At 38.7% G+C, this 12,067-nt stretch overlaps 2 protein-coding genes across 2 annotated transcripts in view; one reads left to right on the top strand and one right to left on the bottom strand.

The window, feature by feature from the left end:
• The window catches only part of Miga (mitoguardin), a 57,407-nt gene that overhangs the window by 18,884 nt on the left and 26,456 nt on the right, over positions 1–12,067 (top strand). The gene's annotated exons all lie outside the window — the stretch shown is intronic.
• Positions 1–12,067, bottom strand: part of uzip (beta-pore-forming protein unzipped) — a 30,432-nt gene that overhangs the window by 6,825 nt on the left and 11,540 nt on the right. The window contains exon 2 of the mRNA XM_028310965.1: positions 5,661–5,724. The gene's annotated coding sequence lies outside the window, so the exon portion shown is untranslated. The remainder of the gene's footprint in view (positions 1–5,660; positions 5,725–12,067) is intronic.

Below are 12,067 nucleotides of genomic sequence, written 5' to 3'. Positions count from 1 at the left end.
TATTCTGCCAACACCAGCGAAAGAAGACTCCCTTCAGTGACTCGGCCTTTGCGCTAAATTAATAGCTTTAAAGTGTCCAGCCAGGTGCCGTTCAAATGTATTACAAATTAATGTAACATTATTATTACTCATAACAATTGGTTACGAAATGTTTATAATGCCACTGGTGTTCATAAACTTAATTAAAACAACATGTCAGACTACGTTTATTGATGAAATTGTTTGCAGTTGATTGGTGTAAGAGAATTGGGCGCATCGCTGAAAATAGCTATTTTGACGATGCTCTAATTTTACGTCCATTATAGGAGTGCGGCTGTCAGTTCATCATCTGTTATCTGGTGTATCAATAACACGACAACATGGAACCGTTAGCGGCACACTTTCTTTGTCATAACGTAGTTCACTCGTTCTGTGGTGTTTTAGTGATATGGTGGCTATAAAACCAACATTATTCATGTCACCGTGTGTCGTGCGGCGTGTACCTCGGGAGCGGGTAACGACGCGGCAGGGCGTGAGATGGGCGGTCGTCTTTGGGAGGCAATTATCTCGGTAATGGCTTCGCTATCAGGCGCCGCCTCATCTCGATAGCTAATGAAACTAACCGCTCGGCTTTCTCCTAGCTGACACATTTTGTTCAGCCCATTATCCACACGACGATAGGTTTGTTCTTACAAGGCTGTATATTATCCCACAATAGATACTTCGTCATGCCTCTTCTAAGGGCGTGATGAACTACCTATTCATTGTACTTGAATGCGGTGTCATTGTTCTGAAAACGGTATTAACCAAGTGCTAAACGTTGTTGGTGTTGGTATTTAGTCATTATTGTAGCACGATAAAAAGCCTGTCTGTGTTAAATGGTCGTCGACCTTAGTGTTTCTTGTACAAAGTACAGGTAACTTGTAGAGACGACGTCGCAGAACGTCCGGTAAAGTTTCGATATGAACAATTTCTATGGGGTTATTAGAAATTAGCGGTACCTAGATGCCAATAAAAACGCGTTAGACGGCCTATATAGGTCTGTCCAGCGGGACGGCAGTTTTTGTGTGGCAAATTGCTCTCCCGGGCACCATGCTCACGCTTACCGCTGCTAACTGTCAATAAATCATTCCCTCTACTATTGTTAACTGTTCGTGTGCAATGCAGACAAATTGGACTCTTTAGCAACACCCGCAGTTATTACTGAAGTTTATTGCTACAGTGTAGGGTGATATAAATTCAGTTCGCTTTACGACCGGGCGCCTGTTTATACTAAAATTTTAAAATTTATGACTAACGGATTTCGGTTAAGTGTCTTTGATTCCCTTTGTTAAAGATTAGGTATAATTTCATCTTTTCTGCATCATTTAGAATGGTTTAGCGCAATGCCTAGAACCATAGTAGAGTTTGATTCTACTATGCTAAAAACTCTGTTTATTTCCTTGCATAGTTTGAATGCTACATCGTTTTTACACTTAACAAAATGTAATTTCGCCTTCAAAGTCTAAACTATTTCATATTCATAAAACTTTAGCGTTATCTGGTTGCACTGACGCTGTAACGCGGATTCCGAACGGCTTGAGCGCGTCGACGCGTGAACAGCTGATAGCGTGGGAATGACCGTGATGTACAGTGGAATTCGAAAATATGCATGAAAAATTTATCATTCAGTCAGTTTTAGGATTCAAAATAAATCTAAATGTTTATGAAGCCAACTGTACAGCGGGTCGGAACTGCAATCTGCGCCCGCAGTCCATAGCGGATGAGCAATATGGTGCCACTCGTCACCGATCATATCAAAACCCGACGTAACCTCGGTAATTTCCTAGAATTTCTGCAACATTTAGCGGCAACCGCAAGCGTACCCGCGGTGACTCAGGAACTATTGTTTCAATGACATTAAAATAATTTAATAGCAAGTTATAAAAAGCAAATTCTGATGAATGAATGAGTGTAGCCTGAAAATGACTACACAAATAACGCTATTATATTACGAGCTTTTACGTTTAATTTTTTACTCTACCATCTACTTAGACTGATGAATAATAAACTTCGTTTCATTAATAGACCTTCTGCCAATGTAAACTATAAATAGCAGGTCCTTAAGTAAGACGTGACTATTAGTCACACAAGTGGATAAAGCGTTAACAAAGCCCATCCGCGACCCCACAAGCTACAAATATCTTAAAACAATAGATGCGGGCACCAGTCCCTGGTTTGTTTGTCCACGAGCACTCTCTCGTAGACTCGCTTGACGATGTAATTAGGTAATAGGTGCTCAATGAACACCAATTTATTGCAATTGAATACGAGTATGTGCCTACTTATCTAGTCTTTGATTGAACGCGTCGCCATATCGTTTACAAGATCTGTTCTTAGAAGCAACTGTAATTAAATTAAAAGCGCCGTATACCATATCTGATCCGGACTTTCATTCATTCATTTTCCTTATCTACGCGGCAGGACGGAGGAAAAGCTTATCAGCTGGAATAGGTTTCAATGGTCTACAATCTGTGAATTTATGCCATTTGTGATGTTAATCGCTGATTATATCGTGGCTATCACTAAGTATACCTACCCTGAGTTCATGTGAAATTAATAATCTAACTGGTCTGTGGTACTTGCCGTAGCGGGAATGACTTGCCCACAGCCGTCACGCAATGTTTGCTCATGCCCTACTTACTGGAGCTGGTGGCTCCATTAACGTAATAGAATCCGAAGGTATCGATAGGTTGCATTTTGTTATTGCTTGCAATTTAATATTATCTAGTGCAGTATACAGAATAACAGTCAACTTCCACTTTAATTTACAAATGAATAATGGATCCGACTGGCGGAACATTGTTTATCACATTCATCAAAATAGCGCCACAGTTGCGAACCGTGACGGTGTTGGGAGATGTCGCGGGATACACGAGCGTTCAGCTGCATGCTTTCATTTCCGCCATGATTTATAATCGCTGTATGCCAGACTGATGTAAAAAAGAATTTTCCATTTAATATTGCGCGCTGGAGTTCTATAACTTCCTGGTAAAACTGTAATTCCGATAACTCTATTTCAACGTTCTCTATCGTAACGTTCAAGTTAATAGCAAGCATTAGGTGATTATTCCTGCATCTACTGGCATCAGAACTGCTTCGACGCGTCGTTGGTCTCGGAGGCGCAATAATAAATAGGTGCGTTTATTCCGAGACAAAGTTAGGCTATAAATCAAGCGGCAAGGGGCTAATTAACACCAGCTCCGATGGCCGGTATCATCGCACCTGCCGCCGGGACAGCGCAGACACTTCGACGTTAGAACTAGCAATTTGCTTTGCTCTGCTCAGCTTTAGAAAATTAATGGATTTAAAGATTTATATTTCTGGTAACCTTCAATTATAGGAACACCAATAGTATATTTTATCGAAATTGTAACTGATCTGCCCGAAGCTCCGCTGGCTTGGATTTAGATGTAATAGAGAATTGTTCAAGCGCGGATTTGATATTTCTCGGATAAAAAGTCGCCCAAGTATTTGGAAAGTAGGTAGAGCTTCGTAGCAGTAAATGATTTTAAAATCATTGCTCCAGTATTGCTGTCCATAAACACGGCTTTGGAAAAATATACCAACCCCGGTTTACGTGGGAAGTAGCGCATGAGATTAAATTATAAGCGTCCAATTCCATTTTTTGCTCGACTTTCGTATCCCCGGGGGCAGTTTGTTGTATCTGACGTTATCGATTTCGCCATACAAATAGATAAAAACAACGAAGCTTTATGGGTGTACCCGAGAATGTTAAACAAAGCGGGTGTGTCCAGCTCGGAGACTAAACAAACATTTAGTCAGTGACAAGTTGTTTTAACGCCTTCAGTTTGTTTTTTTGTGAAGAAAACCTCTTGTTAAGTGCACTCGCAAACGCAACTCTTTGTATTGTTCTCTACCTTTTACTAACTCTATACATTATTTGTTTACAATTCACTATTAGTCATCGAATGGCAATTGTAATTACAATCCAAAACTCATAATTTCTTCTTGTTTTTATACTCTTTGTTCAATACTTTCACCATATTCGGCTTCTCTGTCATCAATCATCATTATAGAATTTTAAGTGCGGCTACCTAAGTAAACTCCGACAAACTTTACTTCGACATTACGTTACTCCGACATTTCTGAATATCGACATGACTTTACTTCGACACTACACTACTCCGACAAAGGATATTCGCCTTTGTCTAAGTAGTGTAGTGTCGAAGTAAAGTCATGTCGATATTCAGTAGTGTCGGAGTAACGTAATGTCGAAGTAGCGTTTGTCGGAGTTCAGTTTTTGAGCCTTGCAATGGGTGGTCTTATTTAGTTGGTTGGGAACCGCGTCGGAGTCTGTAATACGTCATATTAATTGTGTCGATTTGTCTAGTCGCCCGTGGGGACAACTGAAACAGGTCGATATGAGCTGAGGCTGCTTCGCTGTTCTATCTTAGATTTCGGAACGATTTGGTGCTTATTCAGGGAGATATTTACTTTCACGTCGCACGCTTAACCCAAGGTTTGAAGAAACCTCAAATGGCATCAGAGAGAATGAAAATGAAAAGAAAATGAAAGAATATTGCATTATTTTGTAATTAAGAGCAATTACTGCCATTCATCTCGACGTGAATTCCAGAGAACATAAAGCTCTCGTGTGTGGCATGGCTCTATAAACTAAACATTCATCAACTATGAAAGGGTATTTTCTTGAAAAAAAAGACCGAAATAAGGTTTCATAACAGAGCCGTGATAAGCGTCATATTATATAATGAAGTGCAAAATGCGGATGAAGGAATGGAGGATGACAATCAGCGCGTCCCCACGATTTGCGCGACAACGAGCCGCAAGGTCGCGGATGATTGTCGGTAATAGTGGCACTTATCACCGACCACCGTCACCGGCACACTGCCCCAATTTAAAATGCACTTCTGCCGCTCTAGAATTTTCCCCCCATTTGATTTTATCTACGAAAAATCACCCAACATAGGTAGGTATCCCTTTTCGCAAAGTTCTCTTTACTCGTTTCAATGCCGCAATTATAATACTCGTACATCATAATCAGTTCAATTTGGCTTGACCTACTACCCTAATTTTTATAAATTGTGTCAGCTATCTAAATAAGGTTTTTCATTTGTTTGTGTCTCTTACACTTTCTCCATTTAAATTAACTACGAGATGACCTTCTTTATAAAAGTACTCCTACTTAATGAAACTGTATGTAGATTCACAAGAACTTGCCTACAAAATTAAGTTGGGAAAATGAAGAGGCTGAAAAACAGCGTTGGCTTCATGGGTTGCATAAATATTTATGAGAACCTTGGTTTCGGCTGACGTAGGTATCCGATTTGTGTAAATCATGTTTATGGATATTGTATGACTTAATGTCGTATAATATCTAAATCAGAATCATGTACCTAATATTGCATGCACCAAGAATATGACACCGTTTGTTATTGAGATGGCAATTGTAAGTGTCATCCTGAGATGTAACAGGATGATAGTGGGCTATTGGACGTGCCCGTCGTGAAACTACATTAGGTATTATTTTTAGACCGTTGACGCAATACACAAAGTATTCGCTTGTTAATGGCAATTTCGACGAATATTTTTTTCCGGTGTCAGTCATAAATAGTTTTAGGAAATGTTTACGAAACTAATAAAACAGAATTTGGTCTTACCTTTTTATTTTCAAGGCTATAAATCTTCCAGTTTGCTTGAATCTTGTCCAATGTGATGCGAAATCTGTAACAAACAATGCAATCTGATATGTTTATTGGCGTCTTTATAATAATTATCTCGCAACGGAACATTTTTATAACTTGAATGCGCGATATTTTTCTAATAATTATACTAACTACGTTTGTAATTTTTTGTTTGTCTTTGTTGCTAGCCTTGGCCTTAATTTTTATGTAATTTATCGTTTCAATTACTCTGCTATGCTGTGCTACTAAATTGATTCTATGTAGACGACTTAATGTAATGGCCCCACCATAAATACGCGTGTTCTTTATAATTGTAAGTTCTTTACAATCGTAAATGACACTGTTAAATTTCAAGAATCGATAACAATGGTGGGATTATTATTTTAAACACGTAATTCTCGTTAACTATAGTAAATTGTAAAAAGGAATCTCAATTTCCATGTAAAAAGATCTCATAATCAAAGCAAAAAGTAATCATGCTTATTACACGCAACTGTCTAATCAACTTGATAGGCTTTATTATAAGCTTCAAGTAGCAGATGTACTCGTACAGTATCAAGTTTACCAGCTGCTATAAGACGCCGTATACAATTTCGCTAAGAGAAAGGTTTCCTATTTATAAATGAAATTGGAAGAAGTAAAAATTACATCTTCAACACAATCTAATAGTTAGAACATAGTTAATGTAATTCATTCAACTTTTATATTTTGGCTAATTTTCTCGGGATAGCTTCGATTTTCTTTGGAATTTAGATAACATACTTTGGACATGTTGTGTTAGCAGTCTCTTTGCAAGTTTGCAGTTGTTACGTCCCAAGAATGCGGGGCTGTATATTATTTTGGCCTTATTACTGAATGTTACTGTCTTAACGATGTGTCATCATCTTGTCATTGGTGCAAGTTTAAATGCAGTCGTTATGCGGTGGTGGGTCGTCCTTCGCCACGGCAACGGTCCCATTGTACGAGTGCAACAATGAATACTTGGAAACCAGATATCAACGTTCGCTACGTCTCCGGTTTAATTATAAACGCACAGGAAACAATTCATACTCGATGGTTATGATCCGAGACCGTTCGATTTACGGCATATTACTAACCGGCATCACTGGTAGTCTATCAACTCTTTTGATTAGAGTTAGCCGAAGTCCGGAAGCGGTGGGCATCAGACGGTTCATTAGTTAATGGACTACTATTGTCTCGAGAGACCGGCGGGAGTCAAGTGTTGCTATTTCGCTTCGCCCTTTACAAGTTTAATCAAACCTTTAATATAAAAAGCTGAATAAGGATGGAACCCACATTGCTGACGCAAAACATCTTATCATCTTTTTTGCACTGACATATAAAACTCATATTTCATTTTCAAGTTTAAGCTCTTTGATGTGAAGTCGATTCCCACCGAGAAGCCCTTAATCCGGGGTCAGTCCCGCCCAGACAATATGTCTTGTGCCTTGCGATACGGCTGCGAGGAAACCCTAACACTCTATCCCAAAATTGCCTGACAAAATCTTGTAGCCCTTTGTGCAATACAGTTGTTGTTACGGGCCACTGATTTGATGAGGATCCTGGGGATAAATATAATTTATCAAATGCGGTTCCTATCCCTTATAAATCAGAGGCTTGGTAAGCATTTAATAGCCAGTACGGATACATTTTATCAAAATTAAAATTTCACGAAACCAACGTCCCTTTACGCAAAGCTTCTCATCCAGCTGAATTTAATAATTAGTTTTAGTAAGAGTGTCAAAATGTTGTGACAAGACAAAAGTAATTCATCATCATAACAGACATAATTTAAGTAACGTTCCGCCTCGGGCACTTGTGTCTCCTATTAAATGTCCGAAATATAGGCTGTTCCCAACGGGTGGGGGGTTGCAAAACGACGTAGTTTCCTCCGTTGCCATGGCGACGCCCCGCACGTGGCCAATGCTTCCAGTCGCTTTCAAATCTGAGTGCTGAAGTGAACCGTACCACATTGTAGAGGTTATCCGTTTATAGCGGCTGATTACCTGCGGATGTTTCAAGTGCACTCGGTCGTGTAATACTACACACAAATCCTTTAACACGATTACACTTTCCATAATATAGAACACTAAAGTGTATTACATTTAAATTGATAATCACACCTCCCCCAGTTTTTGCTGCCGTTGAGATTTCATAACTGGTTTTTTTCTCCTCTCATCACGTATGTTGGGGTGCGTGCGTCTGCTCTAGTCTAATTGCATTTTATTTATTCAGGACTTTAGTACCCTCAACGACTATAGAACAAGTCCAGGGGGAACCGCTCCCGCCGCTCATTAGTTTGTCTTTCAGTCTTGACGAATTCAATAATCAAATTAAGTTATTCATTAGTGTGATACTCAAGCCGGGGCCCTGGTTGTGACAGTTAATGGTAGAGCTATTAAGTTTAGTAACATTATTAGGAGCCTGATTATGAGGGTCTACGAGTTAATTTTATGCTCTTACTGTATGCCTGGTCTTTGTAATAAAAGTCATGATATACGTACTAATGTAGATGCAGTATTTAGTTTTGAGCTTGATTATGTAAACGATGAGGCTGCGTGCGTTAGATTTTCCTAGATATAACGCTAAGAATTTATATGCAAACAATGAAGTCTTACTAAGTTAAAAGGGCAACGGGCAAGTGCTGATGTCATACCTGCTCTGCAATAAAACCTCCCCTAGCCTGACGCAATCGACGGTGTCCTCCATTACATATTTATTGCTGACGGGTCTCGGGATGCCGAGAAATGGAAATACGAAAACGCTCTTTTCCGGCCTCGTGCCGGGTGACGGTTTGATGCTATCGTAATTGCAGCATGTTCCTTCAATGTCAATAAATACTGGAGCAAAATATACTTCCCTGCTTCAAGATTTTCATCGCAAATGGGTTTATTGACTTTACCAAATAATCGATATTTTAAAATAATATTTACTTGAAGCAATATAATATTAGTAGTGGTATCGATGTTCAGCATAATTTACCTACACTAAATCATAATATAGACAGTTCAAGTTCACGACTACTATGTTTAATCCAAATACTTGTTTTAATCTCCATATTACCTACTTTGATATTAAGTCATGGAATTATACATACAAATTAGAACACGTAAGCCAGTTATGGTAATACGGAGACGACCTTGGCCATTTTACTAATTTTCAACCATTTTACGACAAGCCTTTCCCTTTCTATCATAATTAGTTTTGCAAATACAGCTGTCCCAGTTAGATCTTGTGGCGCATACTATTACGGTTGAAATCGTTGAACCGTCAATTATTCCGGTAGGTTACGTCTAGGGAATGCAGAATCGGTTCTGGTTTGAGGAACCGGGTTTTTCGGGTCTGGTGGTCATAAGAACCGGGAGCCCCGGTTTTTTCGGTTCTTTCGGTTCCAAAAAAACAATATTTTGATTATGTTTTTTTTTATTGGAATAACACTTCTTTGAATAGACTAGGAATAATCAACNAAACCCTAGTTACGTCTGCGTTCAAAGTTTGCGTTCTCTTGTAATAACGGGTGGCTGATAACTTTGCATTTATATGGCCGCTGGGAGCTACCGAGCTCCACATTAATTACTGCCGCTCGACGACTAACTTCCCCACTGAACAAACTGTCGAGCTACAAACATTTAGCAATATCTCACTAATTAAGTTCCTTGTCCTTACTTACTAACTTATGAACTTGTGTAACCAACTCATTGTTTGTACTCGTACAAGTTAACTTAATTGAAATTCACGCGTCGTACATCCGTATGGAATTCATGAATGTTCCAAAAAGTTGGTTCTCACGCAAACCAGAAAAGTTGCACCCTAAAAAATCCCCAGTGCGATTTTAACGTTGCGGAATTTTATTGAGCCTCAAATTACAAGCAATGAAGCAAGTTTTTCGCTCCCCCGGTGAAAAAGTTTGCGCTCTGCAAACAGACAGCGGGCAGAGTTTCCCGTTTGCATATGAAATGCTGTTAGTAGTCCGGCGCGGGGATTAAGTCACAGCTACCTACGTATTCGCTATACATAATGCTACGAAGGGAACAATGAGTCATCCCTCGACGCAGTTAAATTGTGGTACAGTTCCTCCGTAGCTTATTTTATATACGGCTACTCAATGCGTGGTCGAGTGACGTCACTATACAATGCTCCAGTGACTCACGTAAATCTGCTCACCAATGATTCAATGAGGTAGGAAGGACATTTGAGTCATTTTGATCTCGCACAGATTCACCTATTTAACATTCAATAATTGTGACAGGTAGAACGCGACTTTTCTGTACGGTAATGTGCCAAAAATGCATGCGTAGGTGCAGTATCAAAGATAACGGGTTGAACTTGTAGGGGCAGGTCGTTGAACGCAGACGATGCGCCTGTTGAGTCATCTCAACGTCTTTATGCCTTCAATCACTACGTAGGTACTTCTTACATCATCCTTTCTTTCGTGCACTAACTTATAAAGTGGTTTTAGCGAATGCTCTCTGATGAAACGCAAATGAATTCGCTAACACATAGGAGTCACGTATCGGAGATAAAGTTCGTGATGAACGGGCAACTCACACGCAAACGCTACATTACTAGCCATTTTTTGTCGTCGCACTTAACACATACCTCTGTAAATAGAAGCTAGATCAAATAGAGATTAATTGAAGTATTAAAATTATTATAATTACTGTTGCGTATAACGATTGGGAGAAGAATGTCTATTGAATATTCATTAATGAATGGGATAATGAAAATAATGGGTTGATTCAAGAGCCTTGCATGCGTGGTGAGAGCCATTAACGCCTGTGTAAGCCTCGGACAGAATGGACCGAGGCGAGGGTACGATAATTTACCGGAATGTTATGCCCTTAAAATGAACGCGGCAGTAAACGTCCTTTGAGCTTGATAAAGCTACCTCTCCGAGTATATGAGCCTTTGACGATTAAGCTTTTTTATTTAATAGCATTTTTAAATTACTATTCATTATAAATTAATATTCATAAAAATAATATGATATCTAATTAAAAAATAATTTGAGTTACTTATTTAGATTCTTCTCTTCATAAATTGAACCAGGGTGGGCAAACTTCCTTCAGGAGAAAAACTTGGAATAAATATAAAGTAACTGATTAGCTTAGTACTTTGCTGAAGATGAAATGTGTTAATGAATAGAGGATAACAATGAAATAAACAAGCAGTAATCAAATACAATTGTGATTCTAACGATCAGACAATTTACACGGCCGATTGACGCACGACAACAGTTGCACCAATTTTATGTGTATGATTAGAAACAATTCATTACGTAACATTCTTGACGGGCTCAGTAATAAGCAGCCACATTCAGACCACAACCGAAATAAAATATTTTTTGTGACATGTTAAACCTGTTCAACTATGTACATTTGGTCACGAAATCGTAACATTGCTGCATATCGATTCTACTGGCAAATCCATTTTTTCCAAACCAAATCGCTTTTTGTGGTATTCTTTTCTATTACAACCAGTTTCTGGAACGCTATTTTGAATGAAAAAAAAAACATTTAAATGTAAATTATGTCAACGAGCCAGAATGCGAATTTTGAGACATTTTAGATTTAAATGCACGTGTGACCTTTACGATGATTTGAATATCTTAAAATAGATGCATAATTAAATATTAATAATAAATCTATAGTTATACTAGATAACCAGCGATACAACAGGTAATAATGACTACATCCGTAACAAGAGATGGTTGATTGGTGAACCATGCATTAACGGGAGTCACACTCCAAGTGCATTCGTAATTTGATATTTGGAAACTAAATACCTTTGATCCCTACTTATTAAAGTCGTTCCACTGCTGCACATGAATTGCCAACACTGCATTTACGAACGTCTCGAAGATATTTATCTTCACAGCACGTTAATTCTACACTACAGTTTTCTTTGCGAGCTTGCACAAAATAATGTAACAATCTTCAATGAAGCCAAGAGGTCCATGAGTTTTTTGACGTAATCGTAACGAGCTTTAATATTGCCCCCATAACAATAAAATTGTAGGGTTTATTGCATCAGTCGGTGGGCTGCTCGGACCCAACCTCAAGTGGAACGATATTACCATTAATGCATCCAAATAAATCATTCCAACTGACCTAATAAACGTTCGCCTATTTTTTACTAGTACCGCTTATAAATATTTATGGATCTTTAAAATTAATTTTTGATCAAAACGCATTACAAGTAATGAAGATTTGCTGACATAAGTACAAGCAGCTATAAACTTGTGAACCTACTGAATGATAAGAAATTCCAGAAGACGAAGACAAATATACTTGTAAGCTCTAGCACTAATTGGCCGGTGTTAGTGATTTTACAAATGGCGGTCCTCACTAACACTGTCCTTTGTCTGAGCCGAATGTTTGCAG

Source organism: Ostrinia furnacalis, unplaced genomic scaffold (assembly GCF_004193835.3).
Source record: "Ostrinia furnacalis isolate ACB-3 unplaced genomic scaffold, ASM419383v2 OfSCF3139, whole genome shotgun sequence".
Lineage (NCBI taxonomy): Eukaryota > Metazoa > Arthropoda > Insecta > Lepidoptera > Crambidae > Ostrinia > Ostrinia furnacalis.
This window is presented reverse-complemented; position numbering and strand designations above follow the sequence as displayed.